Source organism: Panthera leo, chromosome D3, assembly GCF_018350215.1.
Source record: "Panthera leo isolate Ple1 chromosome D3, P.leo_Ple1_pat1.1, whole genome shotgun sequence".
NCBI lineage: Eukaryota > Metazoa > Chordata > Mammalia > Carnivora > Felidae > Panthera > Panthera leo.
The window spans coordinates 13,218,464-13,237,591 of record NC_056690.1 but is presented as its reverse complement, the minus strand read 5'-3'; the positions used below and the strand labels follow the sequence as shown (position 1 = coordinate 13,237,591).

The 19,128-nt window shown below is 52.0% G+C and overlaps 1 long non-coding RNA gene across 1 annotated transcript; it reads left to right on the top strand.

Annotated features, from left to right (window-relative positions):
• The first annotated feature begins 11,203 nt into the window (after positions 1-11,203).
• LOC122204094 lies at positions 11,204-16,107 on the top strand. The gene is made up of 4 exons (XR_006195486.1): positions 11,204-11,566; positions 12,566-13,088; positions 14,732-14,850; positions 15,996-16,107. It is a non-coding gene; the product is annotated as an uncharacterized LOC122204094 (long non-coding RNA).
• Positions 16,108-19,128: the final 3,021 nt, after the last annotated feature.

Sequence of the window (19,128 nt, the reverse complement as noted above, 5' to 3'; positions counted from 1 at the left end):
ATAAACCTTAAGAAGAAAATGAGCCCTAGACCCCTAGGGTCTAGACCTTAAGGATGCCCTAGCAGCTGCGTCACATCAGACCAGTGTCATCATGGGGATATGTTGGTATTTTCCAACCATTTTCAAACTGGGGCAGGATCGTTGCCACGTGCTGAAGTTGGTGGGAGTGTGACCTTGGAGACGGTGTTGGGTTGAACTGAGAAGGGTTCTCAGGAGGGAATGAAGACAGAGCCTGGAAAACAAGGTGTGGGGTTGTGAGGAGCCCCTGGGACGTGCCCTGAGACCAGGCCAGGAGGACATTCCTTGTTTGAAAGGAGTTAATGTCACCTCCATCAAGGCAGCATGGCAACATGGGTGTCTAGTGTCTGTATTTCTCCTTCCACAATCGTCTAAGGCAGCTCGCTGGGTTCCGAAAAAATATATAACTGGAAGGAAGTGGAGGGGGGGAAGGCAGGACAAACAGAAACCGAGACCGAAAACAGATACAGGAATAAGGCTGGCACCATCACAGTGGCCATTCGTGTCCTCGGCATTTGCTGGCCCAGCCGCCTGTTGGCTCACACATAATAGGTGTCTGTTTGCCCAGTTGGGCAACAACGTTATCAGGCACCTACTATGTGTTGGTTCCTGTGCTAAATGCATTTTATATTTGTTTTCCAACAAGGAGACTAAACGCCTTGTGTGTTTTCTTCTATGCGGAAGGCTTTTCATCTCCATTACAGAGATGAGGAAACCAAGAGACCCCAAAGGCTTAGAAATTGGTCCAAGCATGCCGAGCTAGCATGGTTTGAACTGGGGACTTTCTGATGCCAAAGGCCATTTTCTTCATCCTTTCCCCCCTTGCTCCTTTGTGTTTAACCAAATGCTTGGGTCTGCCCTCTAGCTATAGTTCATTTGTTTTCTTTGCTCTATTGTATTCCATCACACAACCAGGCAGCAGTCTATCCCTTCTACTGCCGATGAACAGTTGAGTTATTTGCAGATCTGGGCCATCACGACAGCGATGCATTGTTATACGTGTTTCTGAATGCACTTGGGTAAAAGTTCCTCTAGAACAGAAGCTCGGAGTGGACTTGCTAGGCCATAGGGCTTCACCTTTTCTGGATTAATGGTTGAGCGTCAACCTCTTGTCCCCCCGCGGCCTCACTGCTACCTCCACCCTTCACCACGCTGTCCTTAAATTTCCAAAAGCAAGTGAAGCAGTTCAGCATATATGCTGTTGGAACACACAGCAGACCCCATATTTACAGAATCTGAAGCACCAAAGGACCAACCCAGGGATCTGTGCTTTTCATAACCTACCCTAGTGGTCCAGATGGCTAGCCCTATCTGAGGACCACTGGTCTAGAGCCTTGACACATTTTCTTAAAGTCCTGAGGTCCTTTCTTCAAACTCAATCTTATGTAGAATGCAGTATATAAAATAGAATTGGAGCTGCCCTGCTTGGAGCAGTAAGTAGGAGTGGAGGGTCCCATGAAACAGCCTGGCTGGCTCTTGACCGCAGCCCTTCCTCTTCCTGCTATAGCACAGCTAGACTACATTTCCCAGCCTCCTTTGCAGGTAGGCGTCATCATGTGACTGAGATCCATCCAATGAATGTAGGTGGAAGCAATGGAGGAGGGGATCTTTCCAGGCCTGGCTCATAAAACCCTGCCACATCTGTAGGCTAAATGCCGAAGATGCCGAGGCTGAGAGGTGAGCTGAGTCCAAAGCTCGAAGGAACTGGGGTCCCCAGACGACCTTGTGGAAAGCTGCCTGACAGTCAGCAACACCCCTTTGGGATTTCACACAGTCAGAAATAAATGTCTGCTGTATGAAGTCCTAGATATTTGGGGGTCAGTTTGTTACAGCAGCTGGCACTGCCGTTGCCCATCCCGGCCGGTCCTCGGTGAAGCTGGTGTGCAGGACCACGGAGGCACGTGGAAGGACAGCTACACGCAGTCACAAACCCTGGGCTTTGCATCTCCACTCCCTCATAAGAGGAGGGAGAGAGGACCCTACCTCCCTCTGCTTCTGTATGGATTTAATGAGATAATATATTTGGAAAGCACTCCGGGTGCAGTGAAAGGCATTTCAGATGTGAGTTATATTTAGTTATTGATACTGTGTTTCTGCATGCGTTTCTTTCACTACCTCCGCAGCCAAGCCTCTCTCCAGTGGCTACTCCACAGAAACTGGAGAAGCATTAATGCAGTAAATCTCAAAACTCAGCCCCTTACTCCCTTCTCCAGGCAGGCCCGAGCTGCGGTCCCCAGAGCAGCTGACCCTGAGCATAATGCAAATATTGCGTTCCATCAGGCTATTTTAAGACAGGCGAGGAATAAGACTCCCGCTCTCCCCATAAGAAATGTACATCATTCCCTGTTCTTTAATTTCCTTTTGATTAAAAAAAATCAGCCTATCTGAAAAATATCTGCTATCTCTCCTCTATGCTGAGAGAGATGGGGGGCGGGGAGCCAAATATGCTTTCTGGACTTTCAGAGTCACAGGGGCCGTTTAGGGCTTTTTTGCTGTGAGAGGTGTGTGGATTTTTTGGTGAGTGATGAGGGTATGGGAATCTGATTTTAATAGGCTAGCGCTTAGAATTATCTTGGTTTTCCAGGCTGGAGAAAGAGGCAAGTTATGTTCTTCTGAAATGGGTGATGGAGGTCGTAGCCTCCAAATGAGCTGATCCCCATCTGATCGCCAAAGGAGAGAGAAGAGGGGGCAGTTTCTGCTTTTCTCCTGGCCCCTAAACCTTGACCCAGACCCCTTTACCTTTTCGTATTTACCCTCTTCCACTCAATCCCTCTCCAGTGTATTCACACATCCATTCATAGATCAGCACCCAGTAGGGTGGACAGTTCCCATTTCTGCAGGCATATCTAGAGCCCCTACTGTGTGCTGGGCACTGTGCACAGCCCAGAGCACACGTTCCCTGGGATCAAGCCCTGTTTGCAGCCCTCAACCACAGCAGGCTTCCTAACTGGGACCCAGTCTGCCATCCCTCCTCCCCTCTGTCAGACCAAAGCAGAGAAAGACTGGGCTCTGGAGTCAGAATTCTAAATCACCTACTTCACTCAGTGTCCAAAGGCTACCATAGCAAATTACCACAAATTGGGCAGCTGAAAACAACAGAAATATATTCTCTCACAATTCTGGAGGTCATAAATCCAAAATCAAGGTATCAGGAGGAAGGGTTCCTTCTGGAGACTCTGAGGGAGAGTCTGTTCCATGCCTCTCTCCCAGCTTCTGGTGGCCCTCGGCCATCTCTGGTGCTCCGTGGCTTATAATCACATCACTCCAATCTGCTTCCATGGTCACGTCACCTTCCTCTCCTCTTGTCTCTGTGTCCACTCCCCTTCTTGTAATAATACCAGTCGTTGGATTTAGGACCCACCCTAAATGTAGGGCGATTTCATCTTGAGATCCTTGACTAATTGTATCTGCAAAGGCACTATTTGCACATAAGGTCACATTCTGAGTTTCTAAGTGGACATGATCTGGTGGTGGTGGTGGGGACACTATTAAACCCAGCTGCCCTCTGCCCACCCCCCAATACACATCCATTCTATATGCAAAATATATTCACCCATCTCAACAGCTAGAAATGGAGGAATGGACACTGGAGAGTAGAGGTGATTATAAAACCTCCCACCATGTGTCATTTGGACAATAAAATAAGGCATTAACCAGCTTAGCAGAGTGCCTGACAAAGAAAGAAATGCAATGCTGAAAGGTAGTAATAGAAGTATTTGTAATTACTATAATGATGTACAACTGGACGGATTTTCCCAAGACACTGCTTCTTTATCACTTTCTTCATTACAAGCCAACAAGGATTTCCCATCACCTGCAGAACAAAGCCTTGAGCTTGTTGGGTTCATTAGTAAGGGCTTTGCAATCAGTCCTCCATCAAAAGTTCCTCTCTCTCTCACCTCTTGCCCTCAAGGCTAACTGGCACCTGAATTCTCCCAGCTTTTTCTTTGTGTCCTGTCTACTCACTCCTATCAGACCCTCCCACGTCTGCTTAGCACTGCGCCCTGCAACAGTACTCCTTGCATTTAGGGAAATCTGCCCCCATTGGGCTCCCAGAGCCCATGCAGGTGCTCATTGGGGCCCACTGACTCCGACTCGTTGTTCTTTTCTCCCATGTGTTCGTTTACCTGCTCCACCGTAGATCATAGCTTCTTAAAGGCAGGGGATTTGTTTCTGCGCAAGGGAATTTGTGCCACAGAGGAAACCATGGGCTCTGGTATCACAGCTCTGCCCCTTAAGCACCGCAGTTTCTGAATCCATAAAATAGGGATAAGTCTGTCTCCTTGTGAGGATCCTTGGGGTATTAAGCAAGGCCACACAGGTAAAGTACCTGGTACCAGTAAGCAGTTGCTAAGTCCCCTTCCGCAGCTGGATGTTACCTACTGAAGCTGGTGCATAATGGGTCCTGGGGGCTTTGCAAATGTTCGTGGGTGAAGGTCAGCACCAGAGAGGAGTGGACACATTCTCACATGAATTAGGGCATACATTTTTAGCCCAAACAACAAATGTATCGAGCCTGGTGCTAAAGCTTTCCGTGCATGGTTATTTAGTCCTCTTACCAAGAAAGGTATGTCACCTACCATGCCCAGTAGAGGTCCTGCCGTGTTATGGTGGTCACTCAAGGCAACCCTGAGAAAAATCATCCTGGCCAGGATTCAGTGGGGTGGGGAGGGGGGGGGTCTCTCCTTCCCCCAACTTTATAACCTCCCCTCCATCCTTCAAGGTCATCTTCTGCCCCCTCCCACCAAAGATCCTTTCCTGCCCCCATCCCCAGTGCACCCTTGTGAAGTGCACTCAGACCTTGTCATCCAGGTTTCCCAGGGGCCAGGGATCTGACCCATGGCCATGGGGGAAATGTGTGGGAAAGTGGGGTGCAGGAAGAGCTCCTAGAGAAATGGATGGGCACGATTCCCATGTTGACTTGAACGTTTGTGAAGCAGAGTCTATGTGTAAGAACCTCCCCAACCTTACCGTCTGGGACACAGGGCAGGAAAGCTGAGACACGTGACCAAGGAATGCGGCACCAACCAACAAACAAATGGAGTAACAATTCCTTCTACCCGTCTGGGGCCCTATAATTGCCCAAAGTGCTTTCCGGTGGAGGGCAAGGGAAGTGCGATGCTCTGGCCAAGTGCAACTTGCCAGCCTCCAGGTTCCGAATTTGGAATGTGGGTGGGATTGCTTTTTAAAACAATCCCAGCCACCCGCCCGGATGGTGCCTGCTGGAGTCCTTCCTGGGAAACACGAGTTTTCACAGCAGCCTGCAGGAGACAGCCACATGCTGCCTTTGGGCCCATTAAGGTCAGCTACGGGAAGTTCAGGCCACGATGGGCCAGCAGGAGGGCAGCAGGAGGGATGGCTGGGGGCAAGTGGTGCCTTAGCACCTCTCAGATGGCCACCTGTGAGTCACCCCGAGCCCAGCCCTGCCAATATCGGGCTCTGATTCCCAGCATTACTTTTGTGGCTGGTGGTGTTTGCACACTTTGCACAAAATGCCCCCAACGGCAGACCTTATGCCGTGCACGCAAAGGAAAATTATCGTCTTGGATTTGAATAGCTCCTCTTTCTTGTGCAGATCTGAGGATATGATTTAGGAAATGTTTCGACCTGCTGTTGTTCCGATATAGAAAATGCTGAAGGTAGAGTTGCTCCCTTCTTGTAGCGTAATCTGGTTAGTGTAGCTTAAGAGTTCCATCTCTGGAGAAGCATAAATCTGAGTTCGAATCCCCTGTCTCCTCAGAGCTGCCACTAGCCCCCACAATGCCACTGTGGGAATTAGGAAAGGATGCCCATCCCCCGGAAGGACGCTGCTGAGTGCAGCCTGCTTATGCCCCCTATTTGACCATGACAAAGTCATTTATCCTCTGTGACCCTCAGTCTCTCCATCTGTGAAATGGGCATATAATAACAGAACCCACCTTACTGGCTGGTTGTGAGGATTAAGTGAGCTAATAATATATGCCAAGCACACAGTGAGCGCTACATAAATGCTAGTGATAACTGTATTCTGATAATCATCATATTCTGCCTGCCTGTAGATTGACCAACCAGCCCAACAAAATTGTGTGCCTGACAATTTTCTCGGGACTCAGGACATTCGGCATGCAAGCTGGGTCCCGGGCAAAGGCCAGGCCAGAGCTCTACTTTCTGCTTTGGTGTTTGGCCTGAGAGGTGGGTGTCTGGGCTGAGGTGCCTGGGAGGGATCTCGGGTGTCTATTAACACTCCTCCTTGGGGGGAAATGGGTGCTGTCCAAGATCAGGGACTAGGTCTGTTTTGCTAGGATCACCCTTCATTGGGCCTTCGCTATAGCAAGCCCCAGGCCGTGGGCCGGTGTGCATTCTCTTTGCACTCGCTCCGTGCCTGAGCCTCAGTTTCCTCCCCTGTGAAGGGGGGAGGATAAGATCTGGCTTAGAGGATGAGTCGCACGGTTTGAGATCTGATCAATGTCAGGTCCTGGCACAGCTCCTAGTTGGAGCCCAGGAAATAATAGACCACATCTGCAGGGTGCCTGCCTCGCGCCAGGCCAGCGGCCTCCGTTCTCTACGCGCTGTCTCCTCTGCGCCTCGCAAGAAGCTTAGGTGGCGAGCCCCATTATTAGGGCTAGTTCACGGAAGGGGAGGAGAGAGAGGAACTCCCCCTGCTGAGAAACTCCGAAGGAATCCAGTGGAAGTTTCTCTCAGTCCTGTCACACTCAGACGGGCTTTGTCCACGCTTCCGTTTGAGTGCGGCCTTGTCATAGAGAGAGTGTGATCACACCCTCTTTTCTGAAGCCCGGTCACACAGCCCAGCGGCTGGGTGTAAACTCTCGCATCTCCAATCAAGTGTTGTCGTTACTCGGCGGGACCATCATGTCAGCCGTTGGTGTGTGTGGGTATGTTCCAGAGGCATGTTCTGCCCCAGGGTCGCCCTGACGTGGGTGGAAAAGGCTTGCCTGCTTTGTGTCCTCAGATGGGTCCCCATCCCTGGGTGCAGGCATCACCAGCCCGGCCAGGCTCCTTGAACTTCCTACTGTGATGCCTACAGCAACCCTGGGATTCTGTTATTCTCACCTGCTTTGGACACATGAGGAAACTGAGGCTCCAGGAGGGGAAGTCAGTTGCTGAAGTGGCGGAGACAGGATTTGAACCTGGAGCTCCTGCCTCCAGGGTCCATGATTGTGATCCCTTTGTCGTACTGCCTTCATCTATAGCATGAAGGTCTTGGACCAGGTCAGAGGCCATTCTGAGGGGTTTGAGGGAGTGTCTTCTTTTCCCATAGATTTCATTGTTTAGAACGATTTCAGATTTGCAGAAAAATTATGAAGATGCAGAGAGTTCCCATCTACCCCACACCCGGTTTCCCCCATAATTAACACCTCACGTGAGTACGGTACATTTGTCACAATGAGTGACCCGATATTGATACGCTATTATTAACTAAAACTCATACTTTATTATTCAGTTTCCTTAGCTTTTCCTTGATGCCTTTTATTTGTATTTATTTTATTTTATTTTTTTTTGGTCTCGACATCCCATCCAGGAAACCACATTACGTTTTCGTCATTGTGTCTCCTTAGCCTTCTCTGGTCTGTGGTGGTTCCTCAGACTCTCCCTCAATTGGATAACCTTGGCAGTTGCGAGAAGTACTGTTCACGTATTTTGTAAGATGCCCTCCTCTTGGAACGTGTCTAATGTGTTTCTCATGAGACTGGGGTCGTAGGTAGGGGGAGGAAGACCACAGAGGTCCACTGTCATTCTTACCACCAAGAGTATATACCATCCACTTGACCTCTTCTGTTGGTGTCGACCTTCATCGCCTGGCTGAGGTCCTGTCAGTCAGGTTTCTCCATCGTAAAGGGACTGTTTTCTTCTGGGGGTTATCTTTTTTTTTTTTTTTTTAACTTTTTAAAATGTTAATTTATTTTTGAGAGACAGAGCACGGGCGGGGGAGGAACAGAGAGAGGGAGACACAGAATCCGAAGCGGGCTCCAGGCTCCGAGCTGTCAGCACAGAGCCCAACGCGGGGCTCAAACCCACGAACCGTGAGATCATGACTTGAGCCAAAGTCAGACGCTTAACCGACTGAGCCACCCAGGCGCCCCTCTGGGGGTTATCGTTTTATCACTTACAATGAACATTCTTTCTAGGGAGGGAATCTTTCTCTGTTTGCACCATATGAAATCCTACACCGAATCACAGCTGACAAGGGCTGGCTGCCTGGGCAGGTGACAGGTGTGATCACGCAGGACGTGCGCTTGGGGATTATTGCTCTGCTGTCACCATCTTAAAATTGTTAATAATGTCATCTTTGGATTCGTTTCGTAAGGGGAGGTTGATAGGACAACACGACACGCACGGGGGGCTTGGAACCTCAACCTTGGGGCACGTCCTGCCGCCTCCCCGGCTCCCCGGGATGGATGTTCTGCCAACTCCCCAGCCCTGCCCAGTGACTTTTGCCACCCCTCTGTCCCCGGCAGGGTCCTGCAGGTGGTGCAAGGAGAGTCAGGGTGGGCGTGCACGTTTTGTAGCGTCTCAGGGTGGGGACCAAGTGGGGGCCATCGGCATCCTAGGCTGGCAGCACCACGATACATTCAGTGGGCAAGTGAGAGGGGGTGAGCCTCTTGTCCCCTCCCCACCCAGGTACCAGGTGCACTCCAGCGTGGAGACTGCAGTTTCTCTGGGGTCACCGGTCCTCCGTGGATCGGGGCAGTGGGCCTACGAGGAGGAGTTTCCCTGCCCCTGCCCAGGGCACCCATGTTGGTCCCGTGACTGGCAGCCAGCAGGCCATGCACGCGTGGATGCCCAGTCATGGCAGGGCCCTGGACCCCCGTGAGGGTCTGCACTTCCCCCCCCCCCAGTTATCCTGATGCCTGAGCGAGCACAACATTCGGTAGCAAACAAAAACATGACAGGTCCGGAAAGGGAGGCCACAGAAGAAAGGAAAACGCTTTTTACGTCTTAAGTACTTTTAACAGCCCAGTTTCTCTCTTTTGAATAAAGGCCCGTATTTTCATTTTGCACCAGGCACCACAGATTTGAAAGCCAGTCCTTCCCCCACGGCTCCTACTCTCCCCACCCCACACTACACCCCAAGTGTCTCTGAGGAAATTCCCATCTCTGCGGGATGGAAAGGGAAAGCCCTGGGAGAGGCATGCTGGCTCTGACTCGAGGCCATCCACGGGCCTGGGTGGTACAGCATTTCTAGGCCATTCTGGCTCAATGCCGTCAAGCAGTGGAAACCTGGGGAAACTGAGGCACAGTGAGGAAGAATGGCCGAACGGACTTTGCACGCAAGCTTGCAAGCCAGGGTTGGACTCGGGGTTTCTGTCAGCTCAACGCAAAGTTGGCTGACGGCTGTGGAATACTCAGAGGACAGCCTGAGACAGAGAGAATGCTGGGCTAGGGGTCAGACGGAGCTGGGGTGAGGGCTCGGCTAGGCCCAGTCGGGCCGGTGCTCTTTCCTTGCCGAACCTTGATGTGCACATCTATTTAATGGGAGTGAAACCCGAGGTCCCTAGGACCAAGCTTAATCCAGATAACGCGCGGATTTGCCCATTTCACCTTCACGCTTGGGTATGTTTCGGTGCGTCCCCACCGTCTGTCCGGGGATGTGAACACCCAGAGGGCCCAAACCACGTCTGTTTAAGTCCCTCTGGGTCCTGGGTGGAGTAGATCCTGGCTTAGCAAGAACCTTGAACAGGGAGGGAGGTGATGTTACTGCTCCCTCACCTGGAGCAGGCTTCTCTGTTTCAACTCCATAAACTGCGAAGGCGACAAAGCCCTTTCTGTATTTTGCGAGAGATACAGTTTGCAAATGATCTCATTACCCCCGCAGCCATGAGCAGAGTTATGTCGGGCCTTTCTAACAAGTGGCAGTAAAACATTTTATAGGCCCCTCTGCCCCCCTCCTTCCCCCACCGTGTAATTTGCTCTGTTTGGGGTTGAACTTGGTGTTTTCCCTCTTTCCCTTCTCTTTCTCCTTGCACTTTCTCTCATGTTAATTATATTAGTTGCCATGGAAACAGTGATGTCATTGGCACGGGAGCGCTCAATGACATCCAAAAGCACAGTTTATAGCATGGCTTGAAATTTATTCCATGGCTCGCAGCCTTGAGGGGGGTTATATGGCGATTATATCGCGGGCACCATCTGGGCGCGAGGGTGGGAAGGGGTGGAGAGTAGCTGGGCTGTGGGGTGCTTCCCACAGCCCCAGATATTGGGGGGCCGTTCCATTTGGACACCGTGGAGGACACCTTGGGTACCGTGAAGAACTGTCTCTTCTTGGCTTTTGCCAACACTCGCTACCTAACAGCGCCCCGCCCCACGTCTGTCCCCATTTTAGGATTTCAGAACCCTGCATGGGGCGGTCTCAAAAGTGCTTAACACAAGGGCGGGGTGTGTGCGTGTGTGCGTGTGTGTGTGTGCGCGCGCGCGCGCGCGCACGCGCACCCGCTCGCACATGTGCTTGAAGCTTCAAACCATGCTGTTAGTATGAAACTGTGATCCGCAGCGTGCAGCGCACGTTACTTCACACACACGGCTCGCATACACATGCACACACTTATTTGCCCATCTGTACTTCATTCTAGAAGGTGCAGTGGCATGCACATTACTGAGTGTTGTGCCAGAGCCCCCATCCTCCACAGCTCACTTCTGGAGCTGCAGGGACGGGGTGGGGAGCAGGGCCGTGCCCGGAGACAAAGCGGTTGCGGTCGGGGGGTCGGAGCGCCGCGTGCATACCCTTGCAGGGAGATGCGCCGGGTGTGGGCCTGGCGAGCTCGCCCCCGGGCTGGGCCTTCGGTTATTCGGTGGGAGGCCTCCGGGTCTCGATCTGACACTGAGCAGACAGGCCCCGAGGCGGGAGCCACTCGGCAGGGTCCCCTCTTCCTCCCTGGGGACCCGTGGATGTGTTTTTCAGTTCCTGTGCTAAGTATCACCTTGAGTTTGCCGAGGGAGCGCGGCAAACAGCGCGCAGAGCTAAAGGGGACCTGCAGGTGTTCCTCATCAATTCTGGAGCTCTTGTGTCTCCGATCAGAAGCATGAAGGGCTCTCTGGGAAGCCCCACTTGGAAGAGCAGGATAGGAGGCACTGTAGGGCGGAGGCCACCGGTTTGGGAATCAGGGGTGTCACTCCAAACAGCGTCAATGCAACAGGCCAATTATTCGCCTCAGAAGCGGAGTTCGAGGTGGGAACTTCAGGCATCACCTGCCCTGGGGCCGCAAATAGTGACATCTGGCCTCTCGCGGCACCTCTGAGTCCTGCCTGTCTCTGTTTCGATTCCCCCTCCTGGTGCCCTCAAGACTGCCGGGAGCGCCCGCTCCGCCTTCAACTCCACTTTGTTCCAAAAAAATGTCACGGGACCGCGTCCAAGTCACGTGCCCATCCACGAGCCAACAACGGTGGCCGGGGCGGCGTGGCTTCCTCTGATTGGCCAGACCTGGGCCACGCGGCCTCCCCTGGAGCCAGTAAGAGAGAGTGGCCGCAGCGAGCGGGCTGGGACCCTGAGAGCGGAATTGGAGCTGGGCTGGTGGAACCCGGGGCGGTCCCTGAGCTGCTTTCTGTCCCCGTGGTAGGCGTCCCCCCAGAAAGTACTTGTCCCGCTCCCATCAGAGCCTTCAGGGGTCACTAGGCCTCAACCTCGTCTGTCACGGGGACACCGAGATGAGTCAGCCATCGCCGTGCCCCGCCCTACCCTCAGCCCCCGGCTAGCCCCGGGGGGTCACCACCAGAACCGCTGAAAAAAGACAGGAGCCTCCACTGGAGGAGCCCGAGGGCGCTCCAGGCTCTGAAGCAAGTGTGGAGTACCGATCAGATTGGACCCAAGTCCCGGGGAGGACGAGGAGGAGGGTGGCGAGTGCAGAAAGGGGGCGAGGTGGACGCAGGAAGAGAGAAAGGCCTGTGCAAAAGCAGATGCGTGCAAGGGCACAGCTTAGGGAAACTGAGTCCCACATGCAATCGTAATAATAGCAGTAACAGACGCTCTGCTCTGGGCTAAGGGGTCCAGCCTTGTGATGACCAGCTTTACCACGGGCCTATGAGACAGGTGCTAGGAAATTAGTCCCTGGCACTTAGGAAGTCCCATATAAATGTTTGCTATGATAATAATAGTAATAGGGAGCCATGGATGATTTTAGCAAGGGAGAGAATAAGATTGAGGGATTTGGGTAAAAGGGAAGAGAGCAGAGATGGTTTAGAGCCACAGTGGTTCTCAACCAGGGGTGATTTATCCCCCAGGGGAACATTTGGCAATCTCTCCAGACGTTTTTGGTTGTCACAATTTGGAGGGAGGGGCGCTACAGTCATCTAGCGGGTAGAGGCCAGGGATAGTGTTAAATATCCTGCAGTGAGCAGGACAGTCCCCACGACCCCACCACAAAGAATTACCTAGCCCAGTGTCAATAGGTCTGAGGTGGAAAAATCTGGGTTTGGGTTAAATATGGGGGCTGATGCAGAATATAATAGGGCTTGTCAGAGGAGGCTGTGAACAGGACAGTGGCCCTGGGCTGGCCAAAGTCTGGCAGAACTTCGCCCCCCACCAAATGGGTATCCTCCCTTCCCGATCTGCTAGCTGGTGGGGGTCCATGGCGCAGAAGGTGCTGGCGGGGAGAAGCGTGTCACCCAGAGATCTGCAGGCCCTGGCAGACGGCGGGCCACAGTGACGCTTGCGCCAGCTGCGTGCACCTCTGAATCAAAGACCCAGCAGGTTCCTCGCGTGGGGGCAGATGTCCTGTATTGATGTGCCACTTTGCCGCTTGGAGCCCCCGGCCTGGAAACGCGGAAGCCTGGCCACTCGCAGATCGCCAAGCCCAGGCCTCCGAGTCAGAAATGTTGATTTGTTTCAGTAACGTGAGCATGGGGGAGGGTGGGGCGGAAGAGAGGAAAGTGAGCAAGAGAGACAGTGAGTCAAAAACCATGAAGCTGACTGAGACAGAGACTGGGAGAGACAGACACACTCAGCAGGAGAACCACCGAGAAAGCACAAACAACACAGAGAGGCTAATAATACTAAGGGATGGAGCCCGAGATGGAAGGACACAAATTAAGAGCAGGGAAGAGACACAGAGAGAGAAAACCAGACCGAAGAGAGCCAGGTGGGTTGAGATTAGCAAACAATAAAAATAAAAATAAAAATAAATAATAAGATCGAGGAAGAGCAAAATAAAGATTGAGTAGAAGACAAGACGGGGACAGTGAGCCAGAGAAATGCCTCCTCCCAAACCCCGTGGTCCAGAGCCCAGAAACTCTCCAAGGCTTTGCCATATTTCAGCCATGAAACCGGGAAACTGGGGCAGCTTTCTCACTGCAGGTCCGGGACGAGCAAGCCTTGTTCGCATTATTGCTGGCATCCCCTGCGAACTGGACATTAGCCAACAGGAAATTCCTGGGAGAAATCTTTCCACTCAGAGTCTTTTAAAACTTTTTATTTATTTATTTTAATTCCCCCCCCCCCCCTTTTTTTCTCAAGGACGAACAAAAAAAGAGTGAGGTGGGAAAGGGGGAAGAAAGGAAAAGAGAAAAAGAAATGATCCACCTGGTATAAGAAAAACTTATCTGGCAACAGCCCCGGCCAGGCCAGGGGAAGCTCGGGATCCATTGTGTCCGCTGTGTCCATTCTTCCTCTGGAAGGATTTATGACCTCACACTCCCATGACATCACAATGCGTTGCCATGGCTCCTGCTTTATTATCGTAAACAAAGAGCTGTTCCTTGGGACACTGGCCGTCTGAGCAGGAGGGGGAGAAAGAAGGCTCTGTGTAATGTGTTTTCTGGGGAAGGCAGCTTGTTCGGAAGTCTGAAAAGCTGCGAAAATAGTTGTACACAGTTCTCTGCGTGTAGCCTCTGGACAAGGTTAGGACGGGGACAGAGGAATGAAGTCAGCTCTCCGCTGGAGGACCCTCGGGCTCTGTGTGTTCTCACCGCCAAAGAGCGGCTTCCTGGGTTTCCCTCACCGCTCAGATAAAGGTTTTCATTCATTCGCCGAAAATGCATTGAGCGCCTACTACGTGCTAGGCGCTGGCAGATTCTGGTTTGTAGATGGGTGAGACGCAGGCCCAGGCCCTGCCGCTTGCAAAAACCCGGCAGAGAAGTCACCAGGAATGTGTAGAGTTGTAATCTGGGTTGGCGGTGCTGAAGGAAGCAAATAGGAAATGAGGATGAGAAGAATGGGGGAGGAAGCTACTTGGATGAGCAATCCAGGAGGGCCTCCCGGAGGAGGTGATGTTTTAGACAAGACCTGCAGGAAGAGAAGGGGTCGACGGTGAAGAGTGGGAGCAGGTGACAGGGCCCTAAGCGAGGACAGCCGCTCCAGGCTGTGACTGTCAACATTTAGGTTCCCACCAGGGGTGTCTTTCCCCACATTTTGTAGTATTTCTTTCTGGCCAACTGACTTCGTTGGGGGGGCTTGGAAAGAGGAGTCACTTTTGCTGAGTCCGAGTAAGCCTTCTGAACCCTGGCCACAACAGTGCCCGCCAGCTGCCATTTCCAGATGGCAGGGACGGGGGTCTCAGTCCGGAGCTTTGGTGAACACAAATTAGCCCGAAGCAGAAACACCTGTGGGACCCGAGCCTGCTCTCCCTGAGTCAGTTGTGCAGGGAGTAGGTGATACTCTTCAGCCACAGGAAGGGCAGAGGCAGGGAGGAGGGAGGGGAGCCTGTGGGACAGATGTGGGCACTGCCGGCTGGTCAGGAGACCAGATGGGCAGGCAAGGAAGCCATCCTCCCCACCCCCCTCCCAGGAGGTGGACCTTGAGGGAGCTGGGACTCGACATACAACAGAACGAGAGCCACTAGATCGTCAGCCCGGCCGTGGATTCTGATGGGGACGCAGAGGCCCAGAGGTGGCACGGGAAGCTAGGTACAGAGTTCAGCCCCCACGTTACTGAGTGCCCTTGGGGATCTCACTTCCCGTCTCTGAGCCCCCACCCGCTCTGTAAAACAAGAAGAATGCACATAAGCACTTAGTGTGGCTGCAAGACAGTCGCTCTTCCCTACCCCCGCTTTCCGAAGGACGCGTTTCTGAAACCCTTCCAGGCGCCATGCTTGCAGCTTCTCGTACGCTTAGCTCATTTAACACTCCGGGAAGTCCTAAATGGTAGGTGTACCTGTCCCCATTGTGCAGATAAGCAAACCGGGGCCAAGAGGGGTCGAATGACACGCCCAAGGTCCCAGGGTCAGATCCCAGCCCTGCCTGACTTTTTCAAACAAAGCCCATGTTCTCGACCACTGAAGCTTGCCCTGCCAGGAGGCACAGCTACAGTGCGGGAGGGGGTCGGGGTGGGATGTGGCAGAGGGGAGGGCTGACGCCGTGGCTGCCCAAATGGTGGTGACCCTCTGACATGGAGCCAGGAAGGTGAGAACTCTGCAGAGCTGTGAGAGCCGGCCAGCTAGAGTGACGGCATACCAGAGACCCCCAGGACGGCAGGGAGGGGAGGCCATGGCAGACAAGAGAGAACCTTCTCTATATGCTGAGCGATGCTTCCAGACGCAGGAATCTGATTTTTATGTGAGACACACACTTTAGGCTTCTCCAGAGCAGGGTAAACAAGGCTCAGTTCCCTACGAACTCAGCTGGGTCCAGCTGTTAATAGGAAGGGCATCTGTGTGGGACATCAGGGGACAGGGGGTGGACCATTAGACCGTGCATCCGGACTTTAGAGAAATGTCACATTTAATGGATGCCTGGCCCTGGGCTAAGCACCTGACTGACCTTGCTTTATTCAATTCACCCATCTTGTCCCGGCTGTGTGTGCCCCTACATAGAAGTAGAATGTCTCTGGGCCTTATTTTCCTTTTATAAGAAACGAGAGGATCGATCTTAATCAGGGGTTGGTAAACTTTTTTCCGTAAAGGGTGAGACGGGAAATATTTTAGGCTTTGTGGGTCACATCATCTTTGTCGCAACTGCTCAACTCGGCCACGGTAGCATAAAAACAGCCATAGACAGCATGTAAATGACAAATGAGCATGACTGTTCCAATAAAACTTTATTTACAAAAACAGGCGGTGGCACTTCACATCCCCTAGGATGACTCCAATCGAAAAGTCAGATTGGGGCGCCTGAGTGGCTCGGCGGGTTAAGCGTCCAGCGTTGGCTCAGGTCATGCTCTCTGGGTTCGTGGGTTCGAGCCCCACATCAGGCTCTGTGCTGACAGCTGGGAGCCTGCTTCAGATTCTGTGTCTCCCTCTCTCTTCGCCCCTCCCCCACTCATGCTCCGCCTCTCTCTGTCTCTCAAAAATAAACTTTTAAAAAAATAACAACTGGAAAGTCAAAGAGTAACAAGTGTTGGTGAAGATATGGAGAAACCGGAATTTCCATACGCTGCTAACGGGAACGCCAAACCGAATAGCTCTTTGGAAAACAGACTAGTAGGTCCTCACAGGGTTAAACGTAGAGTTGCCATGGGACCCAGCAATCCCAGTCGTATGTATCTGCCCAAGAGAACTGAAAACACATGCCCACACAAAAGCTTGTCCACGAATGGTCATAGCAGCATTATTCACAATAGGCAAAAAAGTGGAAACAACCCACACGTCCGTCCAGCCATAAGTGGATAAACAAAACGTGGTCTGTCCACACCATGGGGTGTTATCCAGACGTGGGAAGGAATGCGGTACTGACACCTGCTAAAATGTGGACGAATCTGGAAGACATCAGGCTAAGTGAAAGAAGCCAGACACAAAAAAACCATAGGTTGTGCGGTTCCCTTTGTTGGATGTGTCCAGAATAAGCAAATCCTTAGAGACAGGAAGTGGATGGATGGTTAATTAGGGCTAAAGTGGGAAGATTCAAGGGTTGGGGGAAGGGGGTGTTGATAACTGAAGGATATGGGGTTTCTTTTTGAAATGATGAAAATGTTCTAAAGTTGATGGTGGTGATGGTTGCACAGATCTGTGACTATACTAAAAGCCATTGAAATGTACACTTTAAATGAATGAATCCCAGGGCATATGAATCATACGTCGATAAAACTTATTTTAAACATTTGTTTACTGAGAAAGCAAAAAAAAAAAAAAAAAAAAAAGCCTTGAGGGAAATTTCAGGGGTGAATAGAAGTGTTCCAATAATTGGTTTTCGGTGCCAGTTACGTGACTACCTATATTCACAAAAGCATATCATATTTTACACTTAAAATGGGTGAACAAATTTACCTAACTTCTATCTCAATAAAGTTCTTAAGGAAGAAGGGAAAAATACGGGCAGGGGATTGGATTTGGCCCACAAGCCACGATTTGCTGACTGCTTGTCTAATGGTGATCAAATCAGGACGGTTTAGATCCCGAGTAGGCAGTAACCCAACTCAGGCTGGTTTAGGCAAAATGAGGAATCTGTTGATGCACAGAACTGAAAAGTCTAGAGGATATGTGGGCTTCAGGCACTGTTGGATCTAGGTGTGCAAATATCATGAGAACTCCATATTGCTTCCATTCTCAATTTCCATGAAATGGCTGCCAGCAGCTCCTGTCACATTTTCCCGGGTTCACATCCAGCAGAAAAGATTAAGTAGCCTTTTCCAAAAATCACTGTGTTCCAGTGGTTCTGACTGGGCCACATGCCCAGCGATCAGAGGAATGCAGTGTTCTGGTTGGCCAGTCTGAGTCACATGGCACCCCTGGACCCGGAGGATGCATTTAGTATCACCCAAAGCCCATGGACGGTACAAGGGGTGCCAGGGAGAGGTGGTTTCCTGGAGAATTGGGGTGCAAGCAAGGGGCCCCCACAAAGAAATTTGAGAATATTTTTTTACACCGAATATTACACCGAATATTTTTGCTTAAGCAGTTCCAAACACCAAAGGAGTTAAATAAACATTGCTAGTCATGTTCTGTCAATGACAAATCGAAGCCCCCAAGAGGGAAGACAGCCCGCAGGTCATTGGGAAAGCAAACCCCGCCCCCTCCAGCCCCGGTTCACCTTTGCTCTCAGCATGCAGTTTAACTACCTGCAAGTCAAGACAGAGGGGTCATTTATTCAACAGACGGTTGTTGCAGTCAGCCACACACCCCGTGTCTGTAAAATTCTCCTAGATCAGGAAATGGAAAGGCCTGGAAATTAAGGGGCAGACGTAAGGGCTGCGTAGCAGAGCGTAGGCTGGCTCTCCAGTTCCGGGGGGCAGTGCCCACTGCTGAGATGAGCCAGGCCTCTGGGACGGCAGCAGAGCCTTGAAACGCCTTCTCTGACGCCCGCCGAGCTGCTGTCTTCACCTCCCCTGAAGGGGAAGCAGGGTCAGATCAAGAGGAAATTAGAGATGGGGGTGCCTGGGTGACCAGTCGGTTAAGTGTCAGACTCTTGGTTTCGGCTGAGGTCATGATCTCGTGGCTCTTGGGTTTCAGCTCCGCACTGGGCCCCACGCTGACGGCACAGGGGATTCTCTCTCCCTCCCTCAGTCTCTGCTCCTCCCCCACTCATGCCCTCTCTCCTGTCTCTCTCTCTCTCCAATAAATAAAGTAAAAGGAAAAAGTTGTGAACAGCTAGTTTCTCTGAACCTCGGTGTCCAATGAAATTGAGGCCATTTCACTGACTTGTCGCCCCTGCCAAGGCCTGATCGGACCCTGGTCCACTTCTGTACCTGGTGACCTCCCATGTTCCCTCCCCCACCCCCGATCTCCACTCCATCCTACCTGGCTCTTCTGTTCCTTGCATGTAACCTGCTTGCTCCCGCCTCTGAGCATTTGCACGTACTGCTCCCTCTGCCTGAAACACTCCTCCTCTCCCCGAATCTTCCCAAGGCTAGCACTTCTGGATCATTGAGCATCACCTCAGGGAGACCTCCCCTGACCCCTCGTGCCCCCTTGAGCCCCCACCCCAGGTCTCTCCCCCTCACACATCTGGTTTCGCTTTCTCAGCAAAAGAGCTCAGCTCCAAGATGCTCAATGAGTGTTTATTTATTGTGCAGAAACAATTCTAGGACAAGTGGGGACAAGGTGCATGCTTGTCCCAAACACGAAGGAAGGCTCAGTGCCAGAAGCTGGGGCCCGGGCTTAGTTGTGTCCAGTCTGTCCAGTGACAGCATGGCCTGATTTTCTTTCTTCTTGTTTCTTCCGATGGTTGGTTGGTTCTGAACCCGTGTCTCCTCCCTCTTCTGCACCTTCCCCCCAACACCCAGTAGGTCCTGCCCGCCGCCAGCCACGGCGG